At 39.2% G+C, this 14,428-nt stretch overlaps 1 long non-coding RNA gene across 1 annotated transcript; it reads right to left on the bottom strand.

Moving 5' to 3' along the window:
* Positions 1–8,533: 8,533 nt before the first annotated feature.
* LOC142176995 (uncharacterized) lies at positions 8,534–10,359 on the bottom strand. Its single transcript, XR_012705777.1, has 3 exons — positions 10,266–10,359; positions 9,863–9,932; positions 8,534–8,765 (listed from the first exon to the last, which is right to left on the bottom strand). It is a non-coding gene; the product is annotated as an uncharacterized LOC142176995 (long non-coding RNA).
* Between the last annotated feature and the right edge of the window lie 4,069 nt (positions 10,360–14,428).

The raw sequence follows: 14,428 nt of genomic DNA, 5'->3' as shown, positions 1-14,428 counted from the left end.
AGGAATTCCGCAAGCAATTTGAGCGTCTACAGCAGGGCAGTATGACTGTTACTCAGTATGAGTCCCGTTTTGTGGATTTGGCCTGTCATGCTCTCCTTTTACTACCTACGGAGGGAGAGAGAGTGAGGAGGTTTATTGAGGGACTCACTCACCCTATCAGACTTCAGATGGCCAAGGAGACCGGATGTGAGATTTCTTTTCAGGCGGCTGCTAATGTCAAAGGGAGGATCGAGATGGTTCTTGCACAGGAGAGAGGGCAGAGGTTCGATAAGAGGCCTCATCAGTTCGGTGGTTTCAATGGTGCCTCCTCTGGAGGCAGAGGTAATTTTGGTAGAGGTCATCCTCCCAGACCGTTTCATTCAGCACTTCATGTATCTCCCGGTGCTTTAGGGAGTCACGGTCCTATTATGACTTACTCTGGGTAGCCAGTATTCAGTGCACATTCAGCTCCTATCAGTGCATCACCACTCCAGAGTTACTACAGCGGTTATCCGGCCCATTTGGGTCAGCTTCAGCTTCAGCAGCCACGACATTAGGATGGGTGTTATAAGTGTGGAAACATTGGTCACATCTGGAGGTATTACCCTAGATTGGCGAGTAACAGATCTCAGCAAGATTCTCGTGCCATCATACCGGCACAGGTTGCTTCACCACTTGCTCAGCCAGCTAGAGGTAGGGATCAGGCAGCTAGAGGTGAAGGTCAGACCATTAGAGGTGGAGGTCAAGCCATTAGAGGTGGAGGTCAGACCGTTAAAGGTGGAGGCCAGCCAGTTAGAGGCCGTCCCAGGGATGCAGTTTAGAGTGGTGGGGCCCAACCCCGATTTTATGCTTTTCCAGCTAGGCCTGAGGCCGAGTCATCTGATGCTGTGATCACAGGTATTATTCCAGGTTTCCATATAGATGCTTCAGTTCTATTTGATCCAGGATCTACTTATTCCTATGTGTCCTCCTATTTTGCTTCATATTTGGTTGTGCCTTGTGATTCTCTGAGTGATTCTGTGTGTGTATCTACACCGGTGGGAGACTCTGTTGTAGTAGATCATTTCTATTGTTCATGTGTGGTTACTATTGGTAATCTTGAGACTAGCGTGGATCTTCTACTTCTTAATATGGTAGATTTTGATGTCATCTTGGGTATGGATTGGTTGTCCCCTTAGCATGCTATATTAGATTGTCATGCCAAGACAGTGACCCTAGATATGCCGGAGTTACCTCGGTTAGAGTGGAAAGGAACTCCTGGTCATTCTGCCAGCAGGGTTATTTCTTATATGAAACCTCGGTGTATGGTAGAGAAAGAGTGTCTAGCCTATTTGGCTTATATTCGCAATCCCAGTGCGAATGTCCCTTCTTTGGACTAAGTACCAGTTGTTCGTGAATTTCCAGAAGTATTTCTTACAGATCTGCCGGGGATGCCACCCGACAGAGATATTGACTTATGTATTGATTTGGCTCTGGGCACTCAGCCCATTTCTAATCCACCATACCGTATGGCCCCGCCAGAGTTGAAAGAATTAAAAGAACAGTTACAAGACTTGCTTGATCAGGGATTCATTAGACCCAGTGTCTCGCCCTGGAGTGCACCAGTATTATTTGTATAGAAGAAAGATGGCTCTATGCGGATGTGTATAGACTATCGGCAGTTGAACAAGGCCACTATCAAAAACAAATATCCGCTGCCAAGAATTGATGACTTATTTGATCAACTTCAGGGTGCCAAGGTATTTTTGAAAATCAATTTGAGGTCTGGTTACCATCAGTTGAAAATTAGGGCATCTGATGTCCCTAAAACATCTTTTCAAACTCGGTATGGGCATTACGAATTCCTAGTGATGTCATTTGGGTTGACAAATGCCCCATCAGCATTTATGGATTTGATGAATCTGGTGTTCAAGCCTTATTTGGATTCTTTTGTGGTTGTATTCATTGATGATATCTTGATTGACTCCAGCAGTCGACAGGAACATGAGCAGCATCTTCAAAGTGTGCTTCACACCTTGAAGAATAATCAGTTATATGCCAAGTTTTCAAAATGTGAGTTTTGGTTAGACTCGGTTGCCTTTTCGGGGCATGTTGTATCGGCAGAAGGCATAAATGTGGATCCTAAAAAGATTGAGGCTGTTTAGAATTGGCCTAGACCTACTTCAGTTACAAAGATCCGTAGTTTCCTGGGTTTAGCAAGTTATTATCGTCGGTTCGTGGAAGGGTTTTCATCTATAGCAAGCCCATTGACCAGATTGACCCAGAAAGGTGTCCCATTCGGATGGTCAGACGAGTGTGAGTTGAGCTTTCAAAGCTCAAGACCGCTTTGACTACGGCGCCAGTGTCGGTATTACCCACAGGTCCAGGATCATATACGGTATATTGTGACGTATTTCACATTGGGCTTGGTGCAGTATTAATGCAAGATGGCAAGGTAATTGCATATGCGTCGCGACAGTTGAAAGTTCACGAGAAGAATTATCCTGTTCATGACTTAGAATTGGCAGCCATTGTTCATGCACTGAAGATTTAGAGGCATTACCTTTACGGTGTCTCGTGTGAGGTATTTACTGATCATCGTAGCCTTCAGTATCTGTTCAAACAAAAGGATCTTAATTTGAGGTAGAGAAGATGGTTGGAGTTGTTGAAAGACTATGATATCACCATTTTGTATCACCCCGAAAAGGCCAATGTGGTGGCCGATGCTTTGAGTAGAAAGGCTGTGAGTATAGGCAGTCTTGTGTATATTCCGGTTGGTGAGAGGCCATTAGCTGCAGATGTTCAGACTTTGGCTAATCAGTTCATGAGGTTAGATGTTTCAGAACCCAGTCGGGTTCTAGCCTGCACAGTCGCTCGGTCTTCTTTGTATGAGCGTATCAGAGAGAGGTAGTATGATGATCCTCATTTACTTGTCCTTAAGGACACGGTGCGGCACAGTGATGCCAAACAGGTTGCTGTGGGGGAAGATGGGGTTCTGCGAATGCATGGTCGTATTTGTGTGCCTAATGTGGATGGGCTTCGTTAATTAATTCTTGAAGAAGCACACAGTTCTAGGTATTCTGTTCATCCAGGTACCGCCAAAATGTATCAAGATTTGCAGCAACATTATTGGTGAAGGAGAATAAAAAAGGATATAGTTGCATATGTAGCTCGGTGTTTGAATTGTCAGCAAGTTAAGTACGAGCATCAGAGACCTGGTGGTTTGCTTTAGAAGTTAGAAATTTCTGAGTGGAAGTGGGAGCGTATCACTATGGATTTTGTTATTGGGCTCCCACGTACTCAGAGAAAATTTGACGCAGTTTGGGTCATTATGGACAGGTTGACCAAGTCACCACATTTCGTTCCAGTGGCAGTTACCTATTCTTCAGAGAGGTTAATCGAGATTGTCCGCCTTCACGGTGTGCCCGTGTCTATTATTTCAAATCGAGGTACGCAATTTATCTCACATTTCTAGAGGGCTGTACAGCGTGAGTTAGGCACGCGAGTAGAGTTGAGTACAACATTTCATCCACAGACAGACGGACAGTGAGAGCACACTATTCAGATATTGGAAGATATGCTCCGCGCTTGTGTTATAGACTTTGGAGGTTCTTGTGAACATTTCTTGCCACTTGCGGAGTTTGCTTATGATAATAGCTACCAGTCGAGCATTCAGATGGATCCATATGAGGCATTATACGGAAGGCGATGCCGATCGCTAGTTGGTTGGTTTGAACCGGGAGAGGCTAGGTTATTGGGTACCGATTTGGTACAGGATGCCTTGGATAAGGTCAAGATTATTCAGGATCGACTTTGCACAGCTCAGTCTAGGCAAAAGCGTTATGCCGAACCATAAGGTTCGTGATATTGCATTCATGGTTGGAGAAAGAATATTGCTCCGGGTTTCACCTATGAATGGTGTAATGAGGTTCGGAAAGTAGGGCAAGTTCAGCCCTAGGTATATCGGACCCTTTGAAATTCTTGAAAGGGTGGGTGAAGTAGCCTACAGGCTTGCATTACCACCTAGTTTATCAGCGATTCATCCGGTGTTCCATGTGTCTATGCTCCGGAAATATCATGGTGATCCGTCCCATGTGTTAGATTTCAGCTCAGTCCAGTTGGACAAAGATTTGACTTACGAGGAGGAGCCGATGGCTATTCTAGCCTGGCAGGTCCGACAGTTGAGATCAAAGAGTTATCCTTCAGTTCAGGTGCAATGGAGAGGTCAGCTAGTAGAGGCATATACCTGGGAGTCCGAGTCGGACATGCGGTTAAATATCCACACTTATTCACCAGCTCAGGTACCTTTTTCTAACTCCGTTCGAGGACAAACATTTGTTTTAGAGTTGGAGAATGTGATGATCCAAAATATCATCTTTAAATTTAATAAGTAATTCTGTATTCTAAGACCTCGAAAAGCACAATTTTTCATTCATCGACTTGCGTGCGCAGTTCGAAAAATTTTTCGAAAAGATTTCATGTGAAAAATGGATTAAAATGTGAAATAGAGCTTTAAAACTCAAGTGAGTTGACTTTGGTCAACATTTTTAGCAAACGGACCTAGATCAGTGTTTTGACAGTTATGGTAGCTCCGTATCGTGATTTGGGACTTGGGCGTATGCCCGGAATTTAATTTGGAGGTCCCTAGCTCAAGTTATGACCATTTAACGGAACTAGCAATTTAAAGGCTAAAGATTTTCAAGTTTGACCACGGGGTTGACTTTTTGATATCGGAGCCGAAATCCGATTCTAAAAATTTGAACAGCTCCGTTATGTCATTTATGACTTGTGTTCCAAATTTAAAGTCATTCCGGATTCATTTAATATGTTTTAGCACGAGATTTGTAAATTAAAAAGTTTAAAACTCAAAGTTTGAATCGGGGTGTGAATTGTAATTCCAGCGATGTTTGACGTAATACGAGACCCCAAGTAAGTCCGTATTATATTATTGTACTTGTTGATATATTCGTACGGGGTCCCGAGTACCCCAAGAGTGATACGGATTGAAATCGGATCAAGAACTAGACTTAAGCAAAATCTGTATTTTTCCTTCTGTTGTAATCGCACCTGCAGATTTTTGCTCACATGTGCGAGCTCGCAGAAGCGAGCCTTCCATCAGAGATGCGCCTAGGCGTGTCCAGGCTTCGATCGCAGAAGCGAACAGCTTCTCGTAGAAGTGTGTCCGCAGATGCGCACCAATTCACGCAAATACGGGACTGGGCTGGCCTGGGGTCTTCGCAGGTGCGGCCATTTTGCGAAGAAGCGGATGTCGCAGGTTTGACAGGAGTGTCCGCAGATGCGGAACTTCACCTGGCAGCCTGACATTGCAAATGCGAGCTTTGGCTCGCAAATGCGAGTCCGTAAATGCGAAACGTTTATCCGCAGATGCGAAAATAACTGGGCAGAGCTCATAAATTCGGAAGTTGCCATTTTTACTCATTTTTGAGTTTCAAGTCTCGGATTTGGGCGATTTCAAGAGGAATTTTTACGACTTTTAATTGGGTAAGTGTTCTTTAACCAAAAGTGATTTTATTTCACAAATCCATGTCTATATTCATCATTTATTTCGGATTTAGATGGAAGAAATCAGATTTTTATAAAATCTTTCAAAAATAAAAAGTTAAGATTTGAAGGTCCATTTGATATCGGAATTGGACAATTTTTGTATGGTTGAACTCGTATCGGAGCGGGTGTTCGGATTTCGTAAGTTTTTTTGGGATTTGAGATGTGGGTTCCACTGTCGAATATTTTAATAAATTTCGGATTTTTATCCGGAAAATTAATAAATTCATATGGAATTAATTCCTATGATTCGTATTGAGTATATTGAATTGTTTATGAATAGATTTGAAGCTTTTGGAGACAAGTTTAAAAGGAAAAGATGTGGTCGAGTAATTGATTGGAATTTGCAAAGCGAGGTAAGTGTCGTGGTTAACCTTGACTTGAGGGAATAGAACCCTTAAATTATTTGTTATGGGAATGCATGTGAACGACGTATAGGCGAGGTGACGAGTGTCTATACGTCGTCAAATTAATTGTTTGCATAATTACTTGAAAAATCATAAATTTTTTTAAATCATGAATTAATTATTATAATAATTATTTTTCTCCTATTCTTTGCTAAATATTAATTTTTGAATTCCTGCATTAATTGTTACATGCTACTTGAATTATGTGTCTTAATTGTTATTTGACATTTAGCATATTAAATATTAAAATGCCTATTTTCGCCGTGATTTCTATAATAATTTGCTATTTGACATTGTTTGTTTTATGATTAAATTATAATTATTGTATGCTTGTTGTCTTATAATTTCATATTAATTATTGCATTTATTTGGAAAATTTTTTCTATAAGAATTGGTAAATGAATATACTGGAGATGCGGGTTGCACGCCGCAACAGACTTATTAAAAAGTCCATATTGGAGGATCGGGTTGCACGCCGCAACAGACTTATTAAAAGTCCATATTGGAGGATCGGGTTGCACGCCGCAACAGACTTATTAAAAGTCCATATTGGAGGATCGGGTTGCACGCCGCAACAGACTTATTAAAAGTCCATATTGGAGGATCGGGTTGCACGCCGCAACAGACTTATTTAAAAGCCGACATACATATATATATTGGTGGATCGGGTTGCACGCCGCAACAGACTTGATTAAAATGCATATATTGGAGGAGCGGGTTGCACGCCGCAACAGAACCGAATGCGAATATATTGTGAGAGCGGATTGCACGCTGCAACAGAATTGATTGATAATTGGCTATAACTGCTGAGTTGGCTTCAATTATTATAAATGAGTTACCTGATATATTTCTATTATTGTTGTTGTTACTAATATTGCGTACATGTAATGTAAGTGACCCGCCTTAGCCTCGTCACTACTTCGTCGAGGTTAGGCTCAGCACTTACCAGTACATAGGGTCGGTTGTACTGATACTACACTCTGCACTTCTTGTACAGATTTTGGAGTTGGTCCCAGCGACGTACCATAGACTTGCTCGGATTTCAGCTACTCAGAGGAGACTTGAGGTATAACTGCACGGTGTTCGCAGTTCTGAAGTCCCCGTCTACTTTACTTTAGCTGTGTGTTTGTTTTCAGACAACTTTATTTTATTCAGGCCTTTATTTATATTTATTCTAGAAGCTCGTACACTTGTGACACCAATTCTGGGAGGGTATTTAGACACCGTTGGTTTTATGGATTAATCACTATATTTCAGACCTTACTTCCGCATTTATTTCTTGGTTATTAATAAATTTAAAGATTGTTTAAAAATTGGTTAATATCATTCTAACGTTGGCTTGCCTAGCAAGTGAAATGTTAGGTGCCATCACGGTCCGAAGGTGGGAATTTCGGGTCGTGATAGTTTGTGGCTAGATTTGAGTCACTCGGAGGCCGATTCGCGAGGCAAGGGCTTGTTGGAGTAGAGATTTGCACGATTCAGGTAAGTAAAACTTCTAAACTTTATTTTGAGAGTAGGAATGCCTGAAATACCTATGTGGTTGCAATCTGTGTGAGGCGCTGGAACTGGCCGCGACAAGCACGGGTAATTTTTGCTAAATGGATTTTTAGACATTCTAGTAATTTGCCAGATTTCGGCCCTATGTAAATATGACTTAGAATCATTTTAAATCAATTTGGATGATATTGGAATGACATCTGAGAGAGGAATAATTTTCTCCTTAAGTTTGAATATTTGGTTGATTTTCACGGGGTATTTGATTCCTTGTTAATGATGTCATCTATATACCCACCTGAATTATTTAAGCAAATTCCATCACAAGCAAATGCATCCAAATTACCACCTAAATTAATAGCTCATCCTCTAAGCATGCCCTCAATATCAAGAAAATTCTTTTCAGACTAGTCAGCTGGCTGTGGGTGAAACTTCATGCTTAAATCAACTCAGATGCCAAGTGCCTTCTAGAATACCCTCAAAGGTGCATGAAAATTATGAATTCAGTAAACAACTTATGGAAAACGGTATTCTGTGCTGTTTGACAGTCAATTTCAAATACAGATATGCTTTGAGCCACTAAGGAAGTGTGTTTCACTTAGTGAGTCAGTCCACGTACCCATATAGGTTCATATTCTTGAAAGTGTATGGTAAACCAACCACAAAAACTATGTTAATACATGTATTGTTGGAAAATTGTTATTGGATCGAGTCCACCCATAAGGGATGCTAATTAGCCCATTAACCCATTAGCTAGTCCTCCTTCTAAAACCCTAGTGATAGTCTATATAAACAACATTATGGGTACTGAAAAAGAACCCACTTTTCATAATATGAATATGGCTAGGATTTTATAGTTAGGTTTCTCTACATCAAAGAAGGATATCTAGACTGTGAAAACCAGGGAGTTCATCCTTCTTTTGAGAATTTCAAACGATTGGTGACACAAGTCTATCACGATCTAAAATTCCAATCATGGGGTCGTAATGACGCCTAACACCGCTTGCTAGCAAGCCAACATTTAGCAACAATAAGTAAAGCAAGTTTAACAATTAAAGGCAATATAATAAAGATAAAGTATAAAATCTCATTAATATATAATAATGCTGCAACTCAATGTTGTCTAAAACTATCCCCAAGATTTGATGTTACAAGTATACGAGACATTAAGAGTAATAAATACAAAGTCTCCAAAGAAAAATACAACATAGTTTGGTACAATAAATAGTTAAAAGGGATAAGAAAGGGATTCCAAGGTCTGTGAACATCGTGCAGCACTACCTCAAGTCTCCTGAATAGTCCATGCTAATCACCTTTGAATGCCACTGAGATCAATATCAGCATCTGCATAAAAAATGCAAAAGTATAGTATGAGTACAACCGACCTCATGTACTTAGTAAGTATAGAGCCTAACCTTGACAATGTAGTGACAGACTATGACAAGACATTCACCATAAACTTATACAAGTATTAAGGAGAAAGCAACGACAAAATAGAGAAACGAGTAAAATCATAAAATTAAATAAGAGAATGGATAATAGAGTTCCCAGAAATAACATCACGCACAACCTCATAACACAACACCATAGTGGAGAACAACAACCAAGAATAATTACAAGACATCCTATCTGTTGTGGCGTACAACCCGATCCCAATATCAATACAAACAATAATCATTACCGTTGTAGCGCACAACTCGATCCCAATATCAATAACAAATATCGTTGCAGTGTGCAACCCGATCTGAATATCAATTATAACAAATATCATTGCGGGGTACAACCTGATCTCAATATGAATAACAAGTACTGTTGCAGCGTGCAACCCAATAACAACCAAATATGGCAAAATGCACAACAAAACGTTTATAAAAAAACCTAAAGCGCATAATTTACCAAGGAAATACAAGCACGAAAAAAGAGTGTCAAACAATTCAATGTGTAAGAATTAGTCTCACAATATATATGTCAACAAAGACTTCAACTAGTAAACACGAGAATAATTTAAAAGTCACACAATCCGACATAACATAGTAGAGTAAAACAAAAAAGTAAAGACAAAAAAGCAAGTAAGGTATGAAGCACATAAAAGCATCTATCTAACAACATGTAAGAGCATGTAATAAGTAAAAACATACAATAAATAAAGGCAAGAAATAAGTAGAAGCATGTGCAAAATAAAGGCATGTAACAAGTGAAGGCATATATATCTAGTAAAGCATGTATCAGCTAAGAGCACATAATAAGTAATAGCATAAAATAAGTAAAGACATGGTATAATTAAAGGCATGAAATAAACTTGTATTCCATGCATGCTTAAACTCATGATAATGCATATACACTTATTACCTTACATATACGTCGTCCCCACATATAGATCATATAGAAAATAGATCAATCACGTCCTAATTTTCTCAATCAAGGTTAATCACAATACTTACCTTTTTCCGGAACAAAATCAACAATCCAACACAGTATTCCCTTTAGAACAAGCCTCCAACCCATCCGAATCTAGTCAAATATTACTCAAATAAGTCAAAATAAGCTTTAGAAACTAACCTAATATCAAAAAGGTTCGATCTTGATCACATTTGAAAAAGTTAACAAAAAGTCAATCCGGGCTATGGTCTAAATTGAAAATTAAGTCCATTTCCCGTTTACCCATTCTCTCCGAGTCTAAATATACGACTTGTATCAAGATTGGATATCAGTCGAGGTCCAAACTTTCAAAATTAGCCTTCATAAGTTTTTCTCCCAATTTCTACTGTTTAAAATACTAGATTTAGTGATACAAATCTATGGATATTAATGAAAATAAATTAAAACTAGATAAAAATTACTGACCAATAAAGTTGGGATGGAAATCTTTTCAAAAGTCTTCTCAATCCGTTTCTTATGACATGTTCTATCTCTCTGGCTTTTCTCTCCTAGCTCAGCCCAACAAGCTGTTGTGAACTTCTCTCTTGTGGTATTATTAATACTTAGTAATGCATAGTTAAAGATTCCTTTGTAGGTCCCTTTTTTCCTTACTTTTTTGTCGTTTATGAAATGCAAAAGTTCTTCATCGATTAGGAAGAGTTCTTTCTGTCACGACCCCAATTTTCCTCCCTAGCATGTCATGATGGCACCTAGTTTCTAAGACTAGGTAAGCCTAATATTTTCTGATTAAATAACAGATTTTTAATCAAATAACTATCAAGCATGAAACGAAAATTTCTATAATAAGCCAATAATCCCAACATGATACAATATCCCAAAACCTGAAGTATAAGTCATAAGCTCTACTGAGTTCACTGGAAAATTTATAAGTACCATTGTTCTGGAATATAAATAAACTGTACAAATAACTTCATAAGGTGGCTCCGAGACCTGCAAACATGATGGCAGGTATACCTTGAAATCCCCAGCCGCACAGACATAAGTCTTGAAAGCAACTTGATCAGAAGTATCTGGATCTGCACAAAAATGTATAGAAGTACCCAGGTCAAAACATATACCAGACATATAGACCTATGCAGGATATAACATAAAGCTAACAATACAGAGAACATCAATATAGGGCCAACAACAGGAGAATGACGAATTCATAACCAACAGTGGAAATAATAGAAGCACAAATGGCAACAAGAAATAACCAGGTAATAAAGCAACAACATAGTTAGAATACAGGTGAATATGAATGAATCCAAGTAAGAAAAATCGATGACAACTCAATTCATCAAATCGTTCCTAATGCATGAGTTAATACAAGAATTACCCGAAGTACTACTCCTCTTAATCTCAGATCGCAAAACACAACTTCCAAATCTTATACATATGGCACCTCGTGCCCACATTTTCCAGATTACTTTTGCACGGAAAAATTCTTGTGCTACCATGTACATTGCATCCGTGTCAAATGCTAAATAAAATGTTCGAGATATTTATTTATATACAATAAGGCATAATAACAATTTTGCATATAGTAGGGAATCAAATGAGAAAATAAGTTTATTTTAAAAGTCATTCGAGTAAAGTAGATAACATTTTAAAGTAAAACAAAGAATTAGATAGGTTACCGATTTAAATATAAAATTTTGTAAAAATAAAATGTAATAACAATTGTTAAGTAAAGTAAAAATATCAGATACGGTAAGGGGCTTAATGTGAGAAATCAGTTAAAGTGAAATATGATAAATATTAAGAATAGTAAAGCACCGAATGAAACAACGAGTTTCAACTTAAGAGTCACGTAAGGTAAGCATGTTCATAAATCTTTTACTTGAAACCGTTATGTTACTAACAACTCAACAGGGTATGTGATAATGACTCCCCGTAATAAATTCATCTTGAAAATCAATTAATCAAGAAACTGCGGGAGCACAGATTGACATATTGAAGTAATATAAAAGTCTATATAGAATGCATGACTCACATAAGACACAACAACAACAACAACAATAACAACATCAACAAAAATAACAACAACAAGTACAACACATACAATCTGTTGCAGTGTGCAACTCGATCCCACCATATCATCATTTATCAATATCATAATCCTTCCTTATTCCACCATAGTATCATTAATCAATATAAAGTATCACATACACAAACCGTTGCGGCGCGCAACCCGATCCCACCGTATCATAATTTATCAATATCATAATCCTCCCTTATTCTACCCGTTGAGGCGCGCAACCCGATCCCACCGTATCATCATTTATCAATATCAAAATCCTCCATTATTTCACCCGTTGTGACGCACAACCCAATCCACAAACAATTTCAAATAACAATAACAATCCAATAACTCAATTTATAATATTTTCTAAGATCAAAGGGTATGAGTGTGTCACGACCCAAACTCCCTCCGTATAACGTCGTGACGGCACCTAGTCTCTACGACTAGGTAAGCCTAACAAATTGGGGAAATAACAGTATGAAAATAAAACTTATCAACTAACTGCAATAGATACTGAATAACCAATAACAATGCCGCTCGGCATGTACAACAATCAAACGCTAGACATACACAGCTTCCCAAAACCCGAAATATCATGAATCACAAACTACAGAAGGAAAACTAGTATCTCTATACACCAGAGTCTAATAAAAGAAGTACGGAAGGTAAATGACATAGGAGAGAATAGAGGGGGACTCTAAGATGTGCGGATGCGGCAGATGTACCTTGAAGTCTCCGTACAGCAGCAAGCACTCTCAGCTAGTAGCGGGGCTGATAAGAAGTACCTGGATCTGCACACAAAACATGTGCAGAAGAGTAGCATGAGTACACCATAAGGTACCCAGTAAGTGCCAAGCCTAACCTCAGTAGAGTAGTGACGAAGTCAAGTCCGGGCCCTACTGGGATATAATAACAAGACAGATGATATAATAAAATGAAGTAAAACGGAGAATTTAACAGAAAGAATTCACAGAGGAATAACAACACACAAACAATGTGATAACAACAGGGGCGCTCCAGAGATACCGTCTAGTAGTCCCAAAAGTAAATGTGCGAGGAGATCTCCTGAGGTACCGCCTCGTAGTCTCAAAAGTAAATGTACAGGGAGAACTCCCGAGGTATTGCCTCGTAGTCTCAAAAGTAAATGTGCAGGGAGAACTCCCGAGGAACCGCCTCGTAGCCTCAAAAGTAAATGTACATGGAGAATACCTGTGGTACTGCCTCGTAGTCTCAAAAGTAAATGAACAGGGAGAACTCTCGAGGTACCGCCTCGTAGTCTCAAAAGTAAATGTGCAGGGAGAACTCCCGAGGAACCACCTCCTAGTCTCAAAAGTAAATGTACCGGGAGAACTCCCGAGGTACCGCATCGTAGTCTCAAAAGTAAAGGTGCAGGAAGAACTCCCGAGGAACCACCTCGTAGTCTCAAAAGTAAATATGCAGGGAGAACTCCCGAGGAACTGCCTCGTAGTCTCAAAAGTAAACACATAGCTCAAACCGATAAATACAATAGTTAAAAACACGATTTATACAGTATAACTGATAAAGAACAAGGAAAAGGAGAAAATAAACTAGGCATGCTTCACAAAGTTCAAATAAGCAATTAAAGCATGTAGACATGCTATATTCGACTAAACATGATAGCTACACATATTGGAATAGCTCAATTAAGAATGAAAAACAGACTAATACTCATTTAAACGGTATAACTCAAACTAAAGGAAAACAGATTACTATTCAGTAAAATAAATCGGGTTTTTACAATAAATGACCCGTGTACGTACTCTTCACCTCACATACACGACGCTCTCATATCAAAACACTGTACCACATCCTAAATGAATTTCCCCCACACAAGGTTAGGCAAGCCACTTACCTCAAACCAAGCTCAATCAATCGGTAACAATGCCTTTTCCAAGAATATCCGACTTCGAATGGCCCAAATCTAGAAAAAATCAATTACATACCATAAATAAAATTATAAGATATTAATCTAATTAATGAAATCAAAACTAAATCAAGAAATTAAAAAATTGCCCCAAAAAGTCGACCTGGGCCCACGTCTCGGAATCGGGTAAAAGTCATAAAATATGAACACCCATTCACTCACGAGTTCACTCGTACCAAAATAATCCAAATCTGATGTCAAAATATAAATCAAAACCCAAAATCTTAGTTGAAGAACTTCTTCCCATTTTCCCCAAAATTTCAACCCAAATCCGAAATTAAATGATGAAATAAACCATAGATTAGTGGAATATAACCATAAATGAGTTAAGAATTGTTACCCAAAGGTTTTCTCAGAAAATCCCTCAAATAATCGCCCAAACCGAGCTCTCAAAGTCCCAAAATCGAAATGGGAAAACAACCCTAGAAATCCTATGCCAGCAAACTCGCTTCTGTGTGCCTTCAACCGCACCTGCGAGAAAACCATCGCAGGTGCGAAAATGACTTAAATGGCTGGGACCACATCTGTGAGCTTTAGGCCGCACCTGCGAGCCCGCTCCTGCAGTTTGACTTCCGCATCTACAACCCTTGCCTAGGCCGCCCATACCGCTCCTGCGAC

Source organism: Nicotiana tabacum, chromosome 23 (assembly GCF_000715075.1).
Source record: "Nicotiana tabacum cultivar K326 chromosome 23, ASM71507v2, whole genome shotgun sequence".
Classification (NCBI taxonomy): Eukaryota; Viridiplantae; Streptophyta; class Magnoliopsida; order Solanales; family Solanaceae; genus Nicotiana; species Nicotiana tabacum.
This window is presented reverse-complemented; position numbering and strand designations above follow the sequence as displayed.